This window comes from Octopus bimaculoides, chromosome 28 (assembly GCF_001194135.2).
Source record: "Octopus bimaculoides isolate UCB-OBI-ISO-001 chromosome 28, ASM119413v2, whole genome shotgun sequence".
Taxonomy (NCBI): Eukaryota; Metazoa; Mollusca; class Cephalopoda; order Octopoda; family Octopodidae; genus Octopus; species Octopus bimaculoides.
In genome coordinates, this window is record NC_069008.1 from 15123291 (window position 1) to 15132685 (window position 9395).

The 9395-nt window shown below is 35.3% G+C and overlaps 1 protein-coding gene and 1 pseudogene across 1 annotated transcript in view; both read right to left on the reverse strand.

Moving 5' to 3' along the window:
- Positions 1-569, reverse strand: part of LOC128251151 (zinc finger protein OZF-like) — a 3357-nt gene extending 2788 nt beyond the window's left edge. Inside the window, exon 1 of the mRNA XM_052977636.1 lies at positions 228-569. The gene's annotated coding sequence lies outside the window, so the exon portion shown is untranslated. The remainder of the gene's footprint in view (positions 1-227) is intronic.
- Positions 570-7799: 7230 nt separating this feature from the next.
- Positions 7800-9395, reverse strand: part of LOC106873060 (zinc finger protein 208-like) — a 45776-nt pseudogene continuing 44180 nt past the window's right edge.

Below are 9395 nucleotides of genomic sequence, written 5' to 3' on the forward strand. Positions count from 1 at the left end.
CATAGTTCAATGAATTCCCGTGTGTAGAACACTAATTCACAAAAATTTTCTGAAAATTCCCCCCCCCCAAAAAATAAAGTTACGAGGGTTTATAATATGCCGTGCGTAAAACAGTCTGTTGTAAGACTTCCCACCGGATAATCTTTTGAAGTTACTATAGGAGGGTTGTACTAACAGAAAACCATCTTAAAATAAATAAAAATGTAAGAAATTATTTCTCTACTTACAATTTGATTAAACTTTTAATCTTCAAATAGTTCCCTCAATCGTATTTTTCATACAATAGTTGAAATCTACTCAGAGAAGTCGTTCATTTCAGACGAGAGAAGAGAACAAAGATTAAATTTCTGCCAGTATTATCCGAGGAAAGAGGTTCTTAATGGGGAATGTATAAAAACGTTAGGGCTTATTTGAAATACTGAAACGAATTAATTTTTGTTATAGGAAGGAAAAACGTTTTCATTAATGTCTTGACAGTGAAAATGACACTAGAGATTTTGTCCAGCATGCTAACGATTCCAAACACCTCGCTTGCCTCATCTGTTGGATGGATAATGCTAAAACGAAAACCCCTGCAGGGAAATACAAAAATAGATTAAGCGGAACGAATGGATATATACTAAAAAGGTCGATAATTAAATAATCTGTTTTATAACCCGTTAGTATTTTATTTTTATTGATTAAAAAATTTAACGTTTTTAATAAGAACACTTTTGTATTAACTTTTATGGAATAGTGGCTGATGAACCACCAGAAATAAAAGAGGAAGTGATGTGAGGTAAAGAAACGGCAGGTTTGGTTGTCCTTCAACCCTTACCTTTCTATTGAATAAATGAAAAAATATATCAACGGAGACAATTGAGTGGTAGCAGCAACAGTAGTAGTAAATGCAGACAATGCAAATAACACAGCAGACAATTTTTTCTTTCTTTATTAAATTTTTGATATCGTTTATTTTCATTTTAATAGACGAAATATATTCAAAACCATATTAAAATGCAAATCCAAAACCGAATAAAACAAACATGAGCGAAGAAAGGGAAAGAGGAAGAAAAAGACATCAAATCAACACTAAATGCTTGAATTGGTCGCACACGACAGAGCCGAGCGCACTTTGTTCGCTGAAAGTATATACAAAGCCATCGGCTTTATACAGTCTCAAAATTCCAGCTACTTCTAGCTGCTGAGACATAACATGTCTGAACACCGGTGTACCAGAATGTCGTGCGTCAATATACCTCTGACTACGTTGATTCTGAGGGGGGGGGGGAACAATTGGGGTTATTTTTGAAAACTGTTCCCCCACTCAGGGGTGTTTCGGAACAAGTCGTCTATATTTGTTTCATTTTCTCCGTTTTGTGCGTTTGTGCATCCGTAGATTTCTACTGCAGCCACAAACTGGCAATGAAGGCCTCACCAGAAAACTCATTATGCTAAAAATAACAGCTAAAGATCTGGTACACAGAAATATGTTATTAAGACAACTTATCTGTTGCATACGATCTTTTTTCACTTTAAGTAAATACCCATGTAGAACCAGAAAACCTCCCGAAGAAGGTAGTTATCATTGACTGCTTACTTGATGCTTGGGAAGGGTGATCAATGATAAATATGAATTGGATAGAAGGTAGGCAAGAGGTGGGGTGAGTACATGATGACTTGAGAGTGTTCCACTACATTTTAAGTATCTTCTGTGTCTTACAAAGTTCTTGTTTTGTCTATTATTTCAGAATATCTCATGACATTGGTATCAAAGAATTCTTTACCATCAAATACAATAGCAGTATTTATCATATGTTAAAGATTAAAGGAAGATATACACAGAACATATATAACATTGTTTTGTGATTAATAACATTTCTCAACTTCACTGTTTGAAATGATTACAAGGGAGTCTATATAATCTTCAGATGGCAGCAAAGAACACAGTTGCCAAAAATTAAGGGTAAAAATATAAATATTGGTTAAGAATTAAGTATATACCTAAAAAGAGATAAACATCTGCATATTTTGGTGAGGAAAGCAAGATTATGGAAAATGAATTGATTATTAGGATAAAGTAGAATTTAAAAGAAAATTTTAAAGAATTGATTCTCATGATGGTAGGAAGAAAGGAACAGGTAAAACATCATACCAGTTTGATAGCTGTAAAAAGGTATTTGCTGAAAAAGGTACACTAAACACGAAAATATTCATACAGGAAAGAAACCATACCAATGTGAAGTCTATGGTAAATCATTCTCTCAAAGAAATCACTTACAAAATGCACATGTATTCATACAGGAGAAAATCTTGTATATGTGATATATGTGGTAAATCATTCTTTCATACACATGCTTTAAATGTTCAAAAATATATTGCTACAGGAGAGAAGTCATCTCATTGTGATATCTGTGGTAAATCATTCTCTCAAAATAGTGACCAAACTAAACACAATAGTATTCATACAAGAAAAAAGCCATACTATTGTGATATTTATGGTAAATATTTTTCTATCGAAGTAGTTTAAGTGGGCACAAATATATTCATACAGGAAAGTAACTGTATCAATTCAAAACTTTAGGTTGTTAATAAAGTGTTTCATGTTTGTCAATCAAATTGTTTCATTTTGCATATTGGTAGAAATATCAGGAATACAGATGTAGAATTGTGTGTTATGAAAGCTACACAAAGTGAACCTCCAACTGTTACAAACAATATCTTTCTACTTTATTTCATTTACGCCAGTGAATTTAGCATAAAATTCTGTTGAGTGGATTAGCAATGAGAAAAATGATGCCACTTACAAGGTATTATTGGATCAGGTCTATGGAAGAAGTTGCCTACCTAAGGTGCCATAGTTTCGCTAACACCTGAAAACACGTGATTGTTAATCACTCAGCCATATCTCGGTCTATGATCTAGTACTTATTCTATCAGTTTTTTTTTTGCTGAACATTGAGATTATGAGGATGTAAACAAACCAATATTGATTATTAAGTAGTGGGAAGGATACGTATATATATAGATGAGACAGGCCTCTACAAGTTTCCATCTATGAAATCTAGTCAAGGAATTAGTTGTCCCCAGAGCTTATGGTAGAAGATACTTTCCCAAAGTGCCATGCAGTTAGACTGAACCCCAAATTATGTGGCTCAGAAGTGAACTACATAACCACACAGCCATACCTGATAAAATGCATTAGGTTCAGTTTTAAAAGTATCATCCATCATCTAAAATTAAGCATGTGCTAGTTTCACCATGTTGTCATGGATACAAAAACTCTGTCATCTACTTCTAATCAGGAATTGAACCTGCAATTAAAAGATCTGTTTTTCTCTTTTTTTCCACTCTTCTAAACTTCTCTTCATTCAAAACCCATGTCTCACTATTATACAGCATTGCAGTTCTAACATAAGCATCATAACATTTGTCCTCCACTCAAAGGGAAAAGCTTTTTCTTGGCACCAGTGGTAGTAGCTACCTGAACTTTCTCCATCCCAGGCTTACTCTGGCTATGATACCTTCACAGTAACCACCACCCTTGCTGGTGACATCTAGGTAACAGAAGATATCAACTACTTCTAGTGAACCATCCAGATATTTAAGAGAAATGATTTCTGGTTTATTCAAATGCATCTATCACATATGAAGCTCACATTCTTGGATAGTCTGCCTGTAATTTCACTACATCTCTTGCATGAACATAGCTTACATTGTGTATAGTATATGGAGTTTGTACCTAACCTTTTTCTGCATATTGAATTAGGCCATTTCTCTGAAGATGCCAAGGACCTTTTTTCTTTTTTACTGACTGGAATCTTAATCTTTTCTAAGTTTATCTTAAGGCCTCATACTTCAGGTTTATTTTTCATACCTGGTTTACTTTTCATTTCCTCTCTAATTCCCCTGTAGATTCAGTTACAAGAAGTAGCTCATGAGCATATAGGAAATCTCATCAACATGATCTCAACTGTGACAGCCTTTAGGACTATGATAAATAGGAGAGGACTGAATCTTGATGAACTCCTACCTTCACATTAAATTCATTCCTGAAATTGTTGTTGACTCCTTTTACAAACTGCATCTATGCACAAAGCTTGTACAGCCCTGACAAACAATCTGTCTACCCCTAGTTTCTTCAGTGACCACCAAATTACTGAGTGAGGTAACCTGTCAAATGCTTTCTCCAAATCCACAAAAGTCAACAGTAGTAGTTTATTCATAACCAAGTCTTTCCTGTGCAGTTGCCTTAATAGGAAGATTGCATCTCTGGTACCCTTTCCAAACTGCATCTCATCTGGGTTTACTCTATTATGGATCAATTGGGCTGTGGGTTTTACTTTCACACTTTAGTATTCCTGGGTTTTATACAAAAGGATTTACAATTCTGAAAGAAGTTTCTGTTCAAAATTTTTCAATTTATATTTTTTTGCATCTCTCTTTATTCCAAGCCCTTTCCTTCTTCATGAGGTAGTGATGCTAATTCTGAACATCTTCCAATGAGAGGTATGGTCTTATTATAGCAGGTTACTGGAACATAAAGTCAGCATGTTGGTAATGTGATTAGGGCAGTATATTATTTTTACAGTTCATTAGGTTCTGGGTTCAAATCCCATAGAGACTGTCATTTGTTGTTTGTCTATTTTGTGTCAAATATTGGAGTTGATTATTTTTCTTTCTGTTAGGTTCAAGGGTTTAAGAAAAGAGAGTTTGAAAAGTAGCCCCTACTACTCCCTACATTGCCACAATGTAGATTCAATAACAAAGAACAAAATGAAATATAAATTTCCAATTTGGTGTTTTCTTTTACTTCTGTCCCAGGGAAATACATGGGAATAACTATAGATCTATGCCTCGTTTGCCACTGGGTGCTTATTCTATCAGCTGGCCCAGGGTCATAATAGAAGACTCTTCTACAAGCTAACACAAGTCTACTAATACTATTACTGATTATTTTGATTAAGTCTGGAAGGTGATTATCTTTAAACCAAATAAAGCCACTAATCTATCATCATCCCAAGCTATAACAATAAATAAGGGTTCGTCCCCATTGTACTTTGGGGTGAGGACCTCCAACAATCAGCTGCTGTAGGCATTTTATTATCATACACAGCATTTCAAGTTGTTGTAAATCTTTTGGATGACAATAACCAACTTGGGTGGCACTCAGTGTTAACCCTTTAGCATTCAGATTACTCTGCCAAATCTAATACGAATTATTCACATTGTTTTCAATTAGTCATGCATCATTTTGTAGTTTTGAGATTTAGATAACGTGATAGTTAATTTCTAATGATATTCATGGCAGGTTAGGTGGGAGAGGCGGGATCTGGCCAGTTTGAACATAAAACAGAATATTTAGGCCGGATCTGGCCAGTTTAAATACTGAGGGGTTAAGTTAGACTCTTACTGAGTGTGAGTGAGTGGATTCTAGCAAAGTCAATGAAACAGATTGTGAGTAACACTTCGTACTCCTGGCACTTCAATAAACTGTACCGAGATGCAAGGACACATCATGCACGTGCTTCAGGAAGGTTTCAAAGTATAATTTTCACAGTATTCACAGCAGTCATTCCTCTAGAACAAACCAATAAAATAAGTACCAGTCTGGTTTTGAGAAGCCTTATTTCTGAAGATAGGTACTTAAGCAGTGCGTTACATATCCCAGTGCCCCAATAAATACAGGTATAAAGCTGAAATTGTAATCTGGGTAGAGTAAGTGTATATTTGTCAATAGTTCAGCATAATTATGCCCTTTTAAAAGAACTTGATGAGTAGAATCTTTTGGTGAAAACCTCTTTACACGATATTAGATAGAAAAACAAGTTATGTTGCTTTAATTGATGAAGGAGTGGCTGTGTGGTAAATAGCTTGCTTACCAACCACATGGTTCTGAGTTCAGTCCCACTGAGTTCAGTCTTCTACTATAGCCTCGGGCCGACCAAAGCCTTGTGAGTGGATTTGGTAGACGGAAAGTGAAAGAAGCCCATCGTATATATATGTTTGTGTGTCTGTTTGTCCCTCCACAACATCGCTTGACAACTGATGCTGGTGTGTTTACATCCCCGTAACTTAGCGGCTTGGCTAGAGTGACCAATAGAATAAGTACTAGGCTTACAAAGAATAAGTCCTGCTGTCAATTTGCTCGACTAAATTTACTTGTTTCAGTCAAATGACTGAAACAAGTAAAAGAAAGAAAGGGAAAAAGAATAAGAAGTAAAAAGTGATCATTTGTTATTTCACACCTATGTTCAGGGAGTGACTACTGCGGCAACTGACTACAACTGCTACGAAACGCTCGAGATTTGAATGGGTTGACGGACTCTGCATAATTGGACATTCCCCAGACTTTTTTTTCTTATGAAGATGGGCCCTTATGTCTGAAATATAAGGGTCTTATTGAACTTACTGCATTATTAGAAGCTTTCCTTTGTCTCTCTTTTGACATGCTCTAATATCACAATGTTCAAGCAAACTACAATGCTTTAAAAAATATTTTTTCATTCTTTTAGCATTCTTATTAACTACTTTTTTCTTTATATATTGTTAGAAATGAAAAATTCTATTCAGATAATTTCTCATTTGTACGGTGCAAATTTCAACACCACTCTCCGGTTTTGCAGGCGAAGCTGAAAAAATAATTCTTTGTTTTCTCGTGATTGTTTAAAGCGTAGGCGATATGATTTTGGTGCGCTTTTTTTCTGTGTGGGCGAACTATAAATAATACTATTGAACACATGATGAGTTTAGACTTGCACTGGGAGCTGAGTGACATTGATGTGTGAAGTGGTTGGTTCAGAGTTTGCTGCAAATCAATGTGAGTGGTTTATGTGAATAGTTGATCTGAGGTAGATGCAATGCAGCCGAGGTCCAGCAGTTTGTGTTGAACAGTTGACACAGTAATTGGTGTCCGAAGTGAGATATGTGTGGTGATGGTGAATGTAAGTGGTTAATGTGAACAATGGCATCTTTGTGAGTCGGTTAATGTTAAGTGGTGATTTTTGAAGGTGGAAGGTTTTGAAATTGCTGCAAAAATAGGCAGCATGAACTTGGCATCATAAAGAATGTGGAGTGATTACTGGACTAAGGTAAATTTGGAAGTAACAAGAGTCCAGTCGACAAAGAAAAAAAAGATAAAAATATAATGAATCATGAGACTGGTGAATAAGAAAGAAGAGTTCACCAGAAGTTTACACATTTCAAAGAACTCTGTTTATTCCATAAATGTTTATTCCATAAATGTTTATTCGCTTTTTAATTAAAGTTCTTTTACTTTGTTTATACGCAACGGTTTTGTTTGTTCTTATCAACTCTTCTGACTTCTGTAACTTCTTCCACTCCAAGCAAGTTTGCTTGCTGAGCACACCTATCGTCTCCTAGGCTATGGATGCAGACTGTTGGTGGTATCAGGAGGCTGTGTGGGACATAACAACTGGTGTCAAAAGTGGGATATATTTAATACTGTACTCAGCTAATTATTCACTATGGATCCAGAAGGAGTGCACACAAGGAAGGAAGCAGCAAAGGAAGAGGTTTCTCTGACTACAATCATGAAAGCATTACAAAGTCAAAATGATAAACTGACCGAGTTGAAGGAAGAGCAGAAGGCACAACAGATACGTCTTTAGGGACAGCTGGACACACTTGTGAAAAGAATGGTGGAGGAACAACAACAGTTCCATGGAAAAGTACATGAAGACTTAGAGCAGTACAGACATGAGGTGACTGATGATATTACAAGATGCAACTTTATTGTAACAATTGCAGTATGAAAGATGTTTATAAGTCATTTAAGAACACACAAAAAAACCATTAGATCCACTCCAACATTTAAATTTAATTTGCATCAAAATACTACATCGCTTTGAAACTGCAACCAGACACAAGGATATTAAAAAGAAGTTTACGAAAGAAACCAACACAAACTACACTTTTCTTTTCTCTCCTGTATGAATACGTTTATGTGTAGAAAGACTACTCGTGCTAGAGAATGATTTACCACAGGTATCACAATGATATGGCTTCTCTACTGTATGAGTCCGTATGTGTTTAGAAAGACTACTCATGCCAGAGAATGATTTACCACAGATATCACAGTGATATGGTCTCTCTCCTGTATGAGTCGGCATATGTGTAGAAAGACTACTCCTGTCATAGAATGATTTACCACAAACATTACAATTATGTGACTTCTCTCCTGTATGAATACGCTTGTGTTTAGGTAAAGCACTGCTATCAGAGAATGATTTACCACAGATATCACAATGATATGGCCTCTCTCCAGTATGAATACGTTTGTGTTTAGTTACGTCACTACCAACAGAGAATGATTTACCACAGATATCACAATGATATGGTCTCTCTCCTGTATGAGTCCGTTTGTGTGTAGAAAGATTACTCTTGTCAGAGAATGATTTACCACAAACATTACAATGATGTGGCTTCTCTCCTGTATGAATACGTACGTGTTTAGGTAAAGCACTGCTATCAGAGAATGATTTACCACAGACATCACAATGATATGGTCTCTCTCCTGTATGAGTCCGTTTGTGCGTAGAAAAACTACTACTGTCAGAAAATGATTTACCACAAACATTACAATGATGTGGCTTCTCCCCAGTATGAGTACGTTTGTGTTTACGTAAATCACTACTATCAGAGAATGTTTTACCACAGATATTACAATGATATGGCTTCTCTCCAGTATGAGTACGTATGTGTTTAGGTAAAGCTCTATTATCAGAGAATGATTTACCACAGATATCACAATGATATGGCTTCTCTCCTGTATGAATACGTTTGTGTGTAGTTAAGTCACTATTCTGAGAGAACAATTTGCCACAGACATCACAGTGCTTTTCTTTTGTATGAATATGTTTGTGTTCAATTAGGTTACTTTTTTGAGAGAAGGACTTTTTACAGACATCACACTTATATGAAAACTTTATCTCTTTAATCGTATCTTCACAGGGCATCAATTCTTCAAGCTTCTCACTCTTTTCCATTATTTTTCTCCTCAAATCACAATGTATATATATATTGTTCTTGTTTTCCTTCTTATAGTTCACTCTTTACAAAGAATTTGTTTTGTACATCATTTTCTGTCAGTCTTAAAATATGATAAATATTGAGGATGTATCTTCAGTTATCCCAATGTCATAACATATTCTGAAATAATAAAGAAACATCAGTGTAAAATATGGACGCTACTTAAAAAAATACAGATTCAAAAGTGGAAAATTTACATTTGTACAGAAATAAATATTTACCTGAACAACTAAACTTATAATTTGACATTATTGTTTAGCCCTAAGGTATCTCTCACTGAGCAGATATATGATTAAAAACATTCCATCCAGTCTTTTTCTCTAGCATTGTATATCTGGGACTACATCATCCAATAGTCTTCAATA